The sequence below is a fragment of the Pelecanus crispus genome, chromosome W (assembly GCF_030463565.1).
Source record: "Pelecanus crispus isolate bPelCri1 chromosome W, bPelCri1.pri, whole genome shotgun sequence".
Lineage (NCBI taxonomy): Eukaryota > Metazoa > Chordata > Aves > Pelecaniformes > Pelecanidae > Pelecanus > Pelecanus crispus.
In genome coordinates, this window is record NC_134675.1 from 16,420,784 (window position 1) to 16,433,287 (window position 12,504).

The 12,504-nt window shown below is 44.4% G+C and overlaps 1 pseudogene; it reads right to left on the bottom strand.

The window, feature by feature from the left end:
• LOC142596445 (protein unc-13 homolog B-like) overlaps positions 1–12,504 on the bottom strand; it is a 164,967-nt pseudogene that overhangs the window by 112,749 nt on the left and 39,714 nt on the right.

Sequence of the window (12,504 nt, forward strand, 5' to 3'; positions counted from 1 at the left end):
CTGTAGCTCATTCTCACTGAGATTTTTCCAAGCACAACTCCTAATCCCTTACTGTAGGAATTAATTTAACTAAACAGGAAACCTTCAACTTCTTGAAGTGACAATGAACGTTACCATATGTCAAAAAGTAAAGCTGCTTGCACCAATGACTGTGTGGCAGAAGAAAAAAAAAAAAAATCTCTTACCAGATCACTGACAAATGGAATTGGCGCTTTTTTTGCGTAGATTGGGCATGCTGTCAATGCCATAGAGAACACCTGCAGGCCTGGAAATTCAGGAGAGGGGAGGAAAAAAAAAAGAAAAAAAAAATTTAATCTCACCAACAGTGAGAGACAGTACACAGATGACCAAAAAGCTTCCTTAAAACATCAGTCTCCTTGCTAATATCATAGTCAATGAGAAAAGTAAGAATCAGTTTGCTGCAAATGCAACTTAATAATAAACCAAAGTTGTTAACACACTAAAAAACAAAAGGTCATTTCCCCATTCTCAGTGCTGAGGGTCTGAGCTAGCTCAGAGTAGGCTGGGCACATGCTTGCAGAGCATCCAGTGCTTCAGTCACCGCCACCAGCATGGTGAGTGAAGGCAGCCTTATCCCCACTGCTTCTGTGGAGCACAGATTTGGCAAAAATACTTACCTAATGGCAGAACCAGAGCTCTGTGGCAGTAATTCACACACAGCTTAGTCTGTGGTAACTGAGCCACACGCTTCTCCTTTCAGAAGTACCTTTCGTTCCTTAGGGAAAGCTCAGTTTATAGTTTACTATTAGCATTGATAATCATGGCAGGAAAGACTTTGGAAACTTGAAAACATACTGGCTTCAGTCTTTCTTCATCCCCTTCCTTTCCATTTAATTAACTTGGGGTTTTTTTTGGGGGGGCGGGGGGAATGCTTTACTGGAGGAAGCAAAATCAGCCAGAACTGAGATTATACTTCAGAAAGTGTAAAGTTAATGCTAAAAACAATTAAGTGTTTATCTTCTTCACATGCAACAATCCAGACATTTCTGCCTGGTGTCAGTGGTTGGGAGGGAGCATGTCAAAGTGGATCAGCCCAGGGGCAGGACATTGCTACCTGTCATCTGATTCTAGGCCAGAACATACTTAATCCTGGCCCTCAAGGTCCATATAATTATTAGAGGAAAAACCTCACGTCTGAGGAGAAAGAAGATGATTTTTATTTGGGACATTACCCGAGCAATACTCAGAGCCTGCAGAAATAAAATGCAATAGCCTCCTTCCTTCCTGATGAGACCAACCTGAATAATTGTATCTGGATGCTGCCATTCACTGGTAACACTACACAGATATAAGCCTGTGCTTGAAGAATGTCTGTTAATTCAGCTTAAAGACACCAAGTAAATAAACTGCATTCATCTGTAAGGTCTTAAAATAATGATTTTTGCTAAGGTTGGGAACTGAGCACACATTTCTCTGCCATTGCACCTGTTCTTCAGTTTGGGACTGATACAATAGATCTGTGATGTGACTCCCTCCCTGCAACGAACACCCAGCAGCCAGCCAAAACCCACAGCCCCCTTGTCGTGGTTTAGCCCCAGCCAGCAACTCAGTACCATGCAGCCGCTCGCTCACTCCCCCTACCCCGATGGGATGGGGGAGAGAATCGGAGGAGTAAGAGTGAGAAACACTCCTGGGTTGAGATAAGAACAGTTTAAGAATTGAAATAAAACAAAGTAAAATAATAATAATAATAACAATATAAAAATAATAGTAATAATAATATACAAAGCAAGTGAAGCACAATGCAATTGCTCACCACCCGCCGACCGATACCCAGACAGTTCCTGAGCAGCGACCGCTGCTCCCTGGCCACCCCCCGCCCAGTTTATATACTGAGCATGACATCATATGGTATGGAATAGCCCTTTGGTCAGTTTGGATCAACTATTCTGGCTGTGCCCCCTCCCAGTTTCTTGTGCGCCTGGCAGAGCATGGGAAGCTGAAAAAGTCCTTGACTAGCATAAGCAGTACTCCGCAACAACTAAAAACATCAGCATGTTATCAACATTCTTCTCCTACTAAATCCAAAACACAGCACTATGCCTGCTGCTAGGAAGAAAATTAACCTCCGATGCTTTCCCACAAGACGACAGGACCCATCAGTGAACAGGGCATATTGCTTTTCATTTTCTGGCAATTTATTATACAGTGGGGCCTCTTCAGCACGTGTCACCTCCTCCTCTGGTGATATTCTAAGGTTTTTTCCTTCTGGCCAGTCCATGATCACTTCCAAGATTCCTGGGCGACTGGGGTTTCCTATTCGAGCCCGTTGTGTGATCAATGCAACCCACTTACTCCATGTAGCATCAGTTGCATGATGTGTAGAGGGGACCCTCCCTTTGAACAGCCAGCCCAGCACCGGCAGTCGGGGTGCCAGCAGGAGCTGTGCTTCAGTACCAACCACTTCTGAAGCAGCCAGAACCCCTTCATATGCTGCCAGTATCTCTTTCTCAGTTGGAGTATAGCGGGCTTCGGATCCTCTGTATCCGCGACTCCAAAACCCTAGGGGTCGACCTCGAGTCTCCCCTGCTGCTTTCTGCCAGAGGCTCCAGGTAGGGCCATTCTCCCCGGCTGCAGTGTAGAGCACATTTTTAATATCCTGCCCTGCCCGGACTGGCCCAAGGGCTACTGCATGAACTATCTCACGTTTAATTTGTTCAAAGGCTTGTTGTTGCTCAGGGCCCCATTTGAATTCGTTCTTCTTCCGGGTCACTTGATAGAGAGGGCTTACGATCTGGCTGTAATTTGGAATATGCATTCTCCAAAAACCCACAATGCCTAAGAAAGCTTGTGTTTCCTTTTTGCTAATTGGTGGGGACATAGCTGTTATTTTGTTGATCACATCCTTTGGGATCTGACGACGTCCATCTTGCCATTTTATTCCTAAAAACTGGATCTCCTGTGCAGGTCCCTTGACCTTGCTCTGTTTTATGGCAAAACCAGCCTTCAGAAGGATTTGGACTATTTTCTTTCCCTTCTCAAAAACTTCTTCTGCTGTGTTGCCCCACACAATGATGTCATCAATGTATTGCAGATGTTCTGGAGCTTCACCCTGTTCCACTGCTGTCTGGATCAGTCCATGGCAAATCATGGGGCTGTGCTTCCACCCCTGGGGCAGTCAGTTCCAGGTGTACTGAACACCCCTCCAGGTAAAAGCAAACTGGGGCCTGCACTCTGCTGCCAAAGGGATGGAGAAAAACGCATTAGCAATATCAATTGTGGCATACCACTTGGCTGCCTTTGACTCCAGTTCATATTGAAGTTCTAGCATGTCTGGCACGGCAGCACTCAGCGGCGGTGTAACTTCGTTCAGGCCACGATAGTCCACTGTTAGCCTCCACTCCCCATTAGACTTTCGCACTGGCCATATGGGACTGTTAAAGGGTGAGCGAGTCTTGCTGATCACTCCCTGGCTCTCCAGTCGACGAATCAGGTTATGGATGGGAATCAGGGAGTCTCGGTTGGTGCGATATTGCCGCCTGTGCACAGTTGTGGTAGCAATTGGCACCTGTTGTTCCTCAACCTTCAGCAACCCTACAATCGAAGGGTCCTCTGAGAGACCGGGCAAGGTGGACAACTGTTTAATTTCCTCTGTCTCCAAAGCAGCTATACCAAAAGCCCACCGGTACCCTTTTGGGTCCTTGAAATGCCCTCTCCTGAGGTAGTCTATGCCAAGGATGCACGGAGCGTCTGGGCCAGTCACAATGGGGTGCTTCTGCCACTCATTCCCAGTTAGGCTCACTTCAGCCTCCAGTACAGTTAGCTGTTGGGATCCCCCTGTCACTCCAGAAATACAGATGGGTTCTGCCCCTCTATAACTTGATGGCATTAGGGTGCACTGTGCACCAGTGTCCACTAGAGCCTTATACTCCTGTGGGTCTGACCTTCCAGGCCATCGAATCCACACAGTCCAGTAAACCCGGTTGTCCCTTTCCTCCACCTGGCTGGAGGCAGGGCCCCTCTAACACTGGTCACAGTATTCGTTGTTCACTTCCTGTAAATGTGAATCAAAAGTCCCTTGATCAAGGTCGGAAGTAAAATTAGCCCTCTTACTCTCTCTCGGGAACTGCTCACTGGAAACTGGAGCTGCAATTTTCCTGGGAGAACCGCCTTTTCTAATAGTTTTTCCTTGCAACTCACGCACCCGTGCCTCTAAGGCTGAGGTGGGTTTTCCATCCCACTTCCTCATGTCCTCTCCATAATCACGCAGGTAAAACCACAGGGTGCCCCATGGTGTGTATCCTCTATATCCTCTCTCTTGAGCATAGGGACGTTGACTCCTAATGGCTGAGACACTGGTCCGTGCAGGTGGGGAGAAGGACAGATCCGCTCTGAGTTGTTGGAACTCTTGGCATATTTTTTCAGACAGTTTTTCCACAGCCGAGACGCAGGCCCGTAGGGAGGAAGAGAGACTTTCTTCGTAGTCCCGGAGTTGTCTAGCCACTTCATCCACTGTTGGTGCCTCGTCGTCTTTCCAGGCTAGTATTGCCAATACGATGCTGGTGCGCTCCGTACCACCTTCCGCCACATGGGTCGTGTGCACCTGACTTCATCTGGGTCTTTGGGTAACTGCTCATCATTCAGGTCACTGTAAATCACCTCCAGCATGCCTAATTTCCTCAGGTACTGGATACCCTTCTCTACGGTGGTCCATTTGCTTGGGCGGTATAAAACATCCTCCTTGAAGGGATACCTTTCCTTCACGCTTGACAGAAGTCGCCTCCAGAGGCTGAGCGGTTTTGCCCCTTTTCCAATTGCTTTGTCAATGCCCCCTTCCCTGGAAAGGGATCCCAGCTGCTTGGCTTCCCTACCCTCTAAATCCAGGCTACTGGCCCCGTTATCCCAGCATCGGAGCAGCCAGGTGATGATGTGCTCGCCTGGATGACGACCGAAATCTTTTCGCATATCTCGCAGCTCACTCAGGGATAGGGATCGGGTGGTCACCATCTCATTTATGGGTTCTTCCTCCTCTGGTTCTCGTGATGGCCCTGGTTCATCTTCATCCCTTACTAAACGAACTGATTTCCTCGTGTACTTTTTCTTCTGTATAGGGGCAACTGATACCGGCGCAAGTTGGTTCTCTGGTTTAGCCGCAGTGTCTGTCACTGGGGTTTGAGTAGCCGCAGTGCCCATGGCTGTGGTTTGAGTAGCCGCAGTGCTCATGGCTGTGGCTGGAGTAGCCACAGTGCCTGGGGCAGGGGTTTGAGTAGCTGCAAGGCCTGTAGTGGGGGTTGGAGTAGCCGCAGGGCCTGTAGTGGGGGTTTGAGTAGCCACAGTGCTTGTTGTTTTGTCATCAGATCCAGAGACCTTCTCTTTCTTTTGAGGGTACTGAATAGTGTTGACCACGGCTCGATACGCATGGGCCAGTCCCCAGCATGTTGCAATGATTTGTGTCTCTCTGGAGCTACCAGGGTGACAACATACTTCTTCCAAATACTTTACTAATTCTTCAGGATTCTGCACTTGTTCAGGGGTGAAGTTCCAAAACACTGGAGGTCCCCACTGCCCTAGGTACTTGCGCATACGATCCCACACACCCTGCCACTCATAACTATCCAGCCTTGGGGTAGATCTCTGGATGGTATTTTTAAACTGCTTACTGACCTTTATCAAAACGGAAACAACATTCCCAAGAATTATCAATAGAAGTATCTTAACTGCCATGGGGTGTTCAAGATACAGGAAAGTTGTTGTAATGAAGGAGGAAACATCATAGAAGAAAGCAGCAAAGGTGCCATTCTGTATTTCCTCCACAACAAGCCTCTCAGAGAAAGAAGTATAATTGCTAACTCTCTCCATGAGGTAGTACCCGAAGTACAGCAGTGACTTCTGTATGAAACCCAAATACCAAAGAATGCTCACGGTCAGGGTTTTGATAAGGAGCCTCCCAAGCAAAATATCATGAATCACTGCAGAGCATAGCACACTACACAAACTGACAACAAGCTTTAACGCGTGCTGCAAAAAAAGAACATGGTGCAGATCAGATGAACTAATATCGTGACCGGCAACTGTTAACAGACTCCTTAATACACTCTAGTTAATCTGTTGTTATCTCAAACCCTTCGGGCCCCACATTGGGCGCCAAAAAGGACTGTCGTGGTTTAGCCCCAGCCAGCAACTAAGCACCATGCAGCCGCTCGCTCACTCCCCCTACCCCGATGGGATGGGGGAGAGAATCGGAGGAGTAAGAGTGAGAAAGACTCCTGGGTTGAGATAAGAACAGTTTAATAATTGAAATAAAGTAAAATAGTAATGCTAATAGTAACAGTATAGTAATGATAATAATAATAATGATACACGAAGCAAGTGATGCACAATGCAATTGCTCACCACCCGCCGACCGATACCCAGACAGTTCCCGAGCAGCGATCGCTGCTCCCTGGCCAACCCCCCCCAGTTTATATACTGAGCATGACGTCATATGGTATGGAATAGCCCTTTGGTCAGTTTGGATCAACTATTCTGGCTGTGCCCCCTCCCAGTTTCTTGTGCGCCTGGCAGAGCATGGGAAGCTGAAAAAGTCCTTGACTAGTGTAAGCAGTACTCCGCAACAACTAAAAACATCAGCATGTTATCAACATTCTTCTCCTACTAAATCCAAAACACAGCACTATGCCTGCTGCTAGGAAGAAAAATAACTCTATCCCAGCCGAAACCAGGACACCCCTCTCAGTGTCTCACTCAACTTCCCCATCTCCACGCTGTTCTCATTCCTTGATAACACTAAGAATATGATTCCCAAGGCCCTTTTATTGGCTACAGAGAGTGTAAAGAAACCTTTTGCCTTTTTATCTTAGCCATTGATTTTCACCCTGTACCATGCTGGCTCACATCTTTTTGCAGTCACGTGATGAACTAGCTGACACTTAACCTGCATATTTTGCTAATTTGGTATACCACACCCAGCCAAAATGCTTTAGGACACCACAACTACAGGAAAGAGGCATATGGGTCAAACTCCTCTTACTGCAATAAGAGACACACATGGAGCTACCCTTTAAAATGATCTAGAAAACCAAACTGCCACTACAAATTTGCACATGCCATGAAAATTGGGACGCTGGTAAGTGATAAGAGGCAACCTGCATCCCTCGGCAAGCAGGGCCTACTTAAACCCCCTTTCAGTATAGTCAACAGTCAAACAACATCTAGGAAACAACAAACGATGACCAAACCTACGTTATAGCAGACCATGCTCTAGGATGGACAAGGATGTCATGGCACAGCCTAGCACAAGGCTGTGTCAAAGAGGGAAACAGTCTATTATATACAGAAACATGCCATAATGCTATAATGGTAAAATTGACTTTTTTGATGGGGCATAGGATGGTGACATGCCCAAGCCACGGCTGAGTTGACAGCTGCTGCTGGCTGAACAAGCCTGGTTGGAAGGTGAGCACATAACTGTGTGAACTGCATCAGCCTCTGCATGCAAAATGAGTCACATTTGCACCACAGCACCATGCATGGCTCTCTGTGCTCCTACATGATGAACGCAAACCATTCGCAGTCAGCTGCGCTGCTCTGCCTGCAGAATGGTACAACTAGACCCCACAGCTGGGAATGGAAGACAAACTCAGACATCAGAAAGGTGGAGATTTACAGCAGTTAATTAAAACTATTGGAATCTTTGGCCAAGAGCGAGAACAGTTCTCCATTGCTGGAAATCCTTACAGCAAGGTACATGGTGGCTTTACTAAAGGCTACCCTCATTTCCAACAAAGAATTCCAGAAAATCTTTTTGCCCAAGTTAAACCAGAAGGTATTATTGCAGTGTATTATAGAAAAAAATCTGACCCAAATCAAGAAATAAGAAATATCTGCATAAAATACTTATATTGTCAGAACTCAGTACAGTGTTGCTGGGATCAAACAGGAATTTCATCTGCTACCCTAACATTACAAACCCTTTCCGATACTAGCGATACTGTTTTAGAGTAAAATAGGCATCATAGAAGACTACTCAGATGATGTCAAGAATTCCAGCATTATTTAAATCACAACGCAGTGTTTATTGGTAAGTTTTGGGTCAAAGCTTTGGGTCAAATCACTTGAATTATGAAAGCATATGCAAAGTAGAAAGGGAGAGTCTGTAAGAAGAAAAGATGCAACAAAATGGTTACAAGTAAAAACCCGGAGTCAATGCTCCCGCTAAAAGTCAATAGTTATATACTCAGATGACCTGCTTTTAGCATAATATTTAAAAAAAAACCCAAAAAACCAAGAAAAACCCCATGAGTTTTCAGCAACAATTCTTAATTTTCAAAATTATTCAGCTTGCTGTGCTTTCAGCTACGTCAGTCACAAACACAATCACAATTCAAATACAATCTCTACTTGGCCTAACAAAATTACAGTGTTTGCATAGACAGAAGTACTGACAGTGCCTCAAATATGCACACTGTAGCATTATATTTAATAGGGCAACTCTCCTCTACAATGCATGTAATATTTATAGCATTATTATGGAGTGCTGTATTGAGGAGTGAATAGCATTTCTGTATGAGGAGATGATTTGCACTATGTCGTGGTTTAGCCCCAGCCAGCAACTAGGCACCATGCAGCCACTCGCTCACTGCCCCTACCCCGATGGGATGGGGGAGAGAATCGGATGAATAAGAGTGAGAAACACTCCTGAGTTGAGATAAGAACAGTTTAAGAATTGAAATAAAGTAAAATAGTAATGATAATAACAATAAAATAATAATAATAATAGTAATAATAATATACAAAGCAAGTGAAGCACAATGCAATCGCTCACCACCCACCGACCAATACCCAGCCAGTTCCCGAGCAGCGATTGCTGCTCCCTGGCCAACCCCCTGCAGTTTATATACTGAGCATGATGTCATATGGTATGGAATAGCCCTGTGGTCAGTTTGGATCAACTATTCTGGCTGTGCCCCCTCCCAGTTTCTTGTGCACTTGGCAGAGCATGGGAAGCTGAAAAGTCCTTGACTAGCATAAGCAGTACTTAGCAACAACTAAACCATCAGTGTGTTATCAACATTCTTCTCATACTAAATCCAAAACACAGCACTATGCCAGCTACTAGGAAGAAAATTAACTCTATCCCAGCTGAAACCAGGACACACTAATAAATAAGATATATAGATATATTACACCCAGAAACTGATCCATAATACCCATTGTACTTTTTTTTTTTAAGCCAGTGATTACAGACAGGGAGCTACTGCTGCATTATGCTACAAGTGCAAATAACTTGAAGCATGTATTCATCTTTTAATACAAGTTTTATCACACATGCTTACATTAAATCTTGAAAATTTAAACAAGTAAAGTTGGTTTGCGATGACAGAAGATGATTACTTCCTTCGAAGGACACCACTTCTCTAATCTTCATATGAAAGAAGAACTCCAAACGTAAGTGCTTTAATATACTTTGTGGCTAATAAGCCACAACGTGGCTAATGGTGGAATTAAAGGTTCACCACTCACAACCACCTTTTCTGGAAATTTCTTGCATGTGGGGATACAGTGAATAAGTCAAACTTTTGACAAAACTACATTAGCCAGTCTGTTTTGTTATATCTCTCATAGAAAGGGAAAAAATTATAAACTAGAACAAACATTGCCTTGAATTGACAAAACACATTTTTAAGTATTTCAGGACTGTAGTTGTATTCATCTTTCAGGCTACGAAGTCATTTGGTATGCATGAACCAATAAACTCGATACAGTGTCTCCTTGTTAAAACAGGAGAAGGTGCTGTTTATAGTTAGAATAAATCACTATCTTCTGCTCCTGCTAATTGCCAGTTCCCCAGCAGCCTTCTCAGCAAAGTCCTGGGCTCCTTAAGGAAGCATGGGGTTGCTAGGCAGCTCCTGGCACCTGCAGGTGTGGAAGAAGCTTTGCAGGAATACCAACATCACAGAACAATGAATCCAAAAGCAGAAAGCCATATAATGAAGCCTCTGATTTAACTTTGTGTTTTATTAGGGAAGCTTCCTTCAGTAGCATGAGAATTAACTTATGTGTGTAGCAAGCCAACCTCTTGCTGAGATTTCAGGGCAAATCTGCTACTATGTCAGCTCCTAATGAGTGCACCACCACCAAACCATATTGCTCTAATCATATATAAGGCACATAACCTAGCAGCTTGGAAAATGTGTCATTGTCTTTTTTTTAAAAAAAAATTTTCTTTTTTTTTTTCTTTTTTTTTTTTTTTTTTTTTTCCCAGAGGGGATTCTAGGAAAGTTACCATGCTGGCACCTATTATGCAGAGCATCATGCTGAAATTACACACAATCAAAATCTGTCTGCTTCATTTGCTGCAAGTAGCATGTTGCAGAAAGAACATATGGCCTCTCACTCTCACCTGTGTAAAAGAGGCATGATGATCACTGCTTTAAAAATGACAAACTGCAATGATTTCCAGAGTTACTGCAGTTTTGACTACTACACTGACCATAGAAATCATTGCAAAGACAGAAGACTTCCCCGAAGCTACTTTTTTCCCTGAGAGCAAAAGACACCACAGTCTTTCTGAGTTACTCTTTCCCTTCCCTGGTGCCAGCAGTGATTGATTCAGGAAAAAGGATGTCATCCAGACCACTCTCTGTGGTGCTCAGCAAGGATTATTTAATACTACTGCCATAAGCACTTGGCACCATCACGTTCAAGATTATACATTGCAACCATAACCTTGTTCTTAACCACAGATCTCCTGAAGAGCTGCACAGCCCACCTCCAGCTTTTTAAGAGAAGACTATGAAATATAGCAGCAACCTGGCCCTAAGTGAGGCATGGGCACTTGATTATTCCTGAAAACAGCTATTAAAAACATCAGAAGTGCTGCTTCTACTGCAGACCTCAAAGTACACTGTAATTTATAAACACAGGGAAACAAGGTCTCAAAATACCACTTACCTTCCTTTGAGCCGGGATGGTTTTGATGGATCAGCCTCATCTTGACCCTTAAATGGGGGAAAAGAGCAAGATGGAATTAGTTTCAAAAAAATACCAGAAAAAGTATTCAGATTACATTCTGAGGAAAGGATAACAAACCACACTGCATGCAGGCAAACGCGTACAGAAACTCATTCAAGCACCCCCAATGACCAGCATGTCAGGACAAGTCATACAGACACAGACAGGCTAGATTTCATTGACCAGAAGAGCCTGTTCAGTGCACCTCCTCTTTCAAAACAGAGTCTTGAAGACCAACTCTTTTTTCTTTTCTCTTTTCTTTTTTCCAACTGTTGTGTCAAGAGAGGCTTTGGAAGGTACCTAATTTATCGTTATAAGTCTGGTCGTGTTCAGTGCACTGAACTATCACGATTACGGATTCACAAATAACGTAGGCACCTTTCGTCTAGTCGTGCTGCATGAACTATCACGGCCACACTTAAAGCGTCTGGTCACGTTCAATGACCACTATCATGGCTAGACCAATAAATCAAAGCAATTTATTAAAGCAACAGACACACAGGTTCTTTGGATTACCGGCAATAAATTCACTGACTGCAAGGCACATGCAAATACCAAAGCTTTGGATAACACAGATGCATCAAAAGACATAAAAGTGACTCTATAGAGGTTTCTAAGTTTCCTGGGGAGGCACTTGGTATAACCAAGTGTTAGATTCTTACCCAAAGGCGTCCCGATGGGGGGGAAGAAAGGCTCAGCCCGTCGACTGATCCCAGAGGTCAGAGTAGTACACGATGGTATCTTCCCTAGCATCCCCTCTCTCTTAGGCTAATTTATAGTATTTTTACACATCAGGTGGAGCTTGAGGGACTCTAGTCATACATACTTTTGTTACGATTGGTGTAAAACTTTCTCGCTTTGTTTTAAAGGTACAGGCTCGGAAAAATTCAGAGCGCAGGCTCAGTGAGGAGTGGTCGGGTAGGTTTTGGGATGGAGGTGTGTTTTGGTATTATAATGATATTATAATGAGAAAAGTTTACCAAAAGGACAGCGTTTTGTCAAAATCATGACAGCTTGTCAGCTCAGGGCATCAATTATGCAGCTTATCAGTGCCATGGTGCTCTTCTGAGTCCCTTATCTCAGAGCTGGGCCCGTGGTGTCTCCACACCACTCCTTCCTCTGGGCAACTCCCCTTAGAGCCAGTGCACCAGGCTCCCCTGATGTTGCCGACATCCAAGGTTGCAGGCTTAGGGAATGCCCTGTGGGATAGATTCCTGGCATCCAGCTGCATTTCATCTGGACAGCTTCTTCAATGCTGTGTTTTTCTTGAAATTGTAAATCTAAGTTTAATGTCTATGTCACCTCCAGCAATTACTCCACACCAACCCAACAAAGCAATGAGTTATTGGAGAGCTCCTGTTATTATAGGTCACCACTTAGATGAACATGGTCATAATGAGGACACTATGATTGCAGGTGAACTGTGATCTCAGTATGATGGAAACCACCACAGACTGCAATATGAGGATTCATATTCATGAATTAAAACCATGCTCTTATGTTTGTATTAGGAGTGTATTTAGAGTGTGA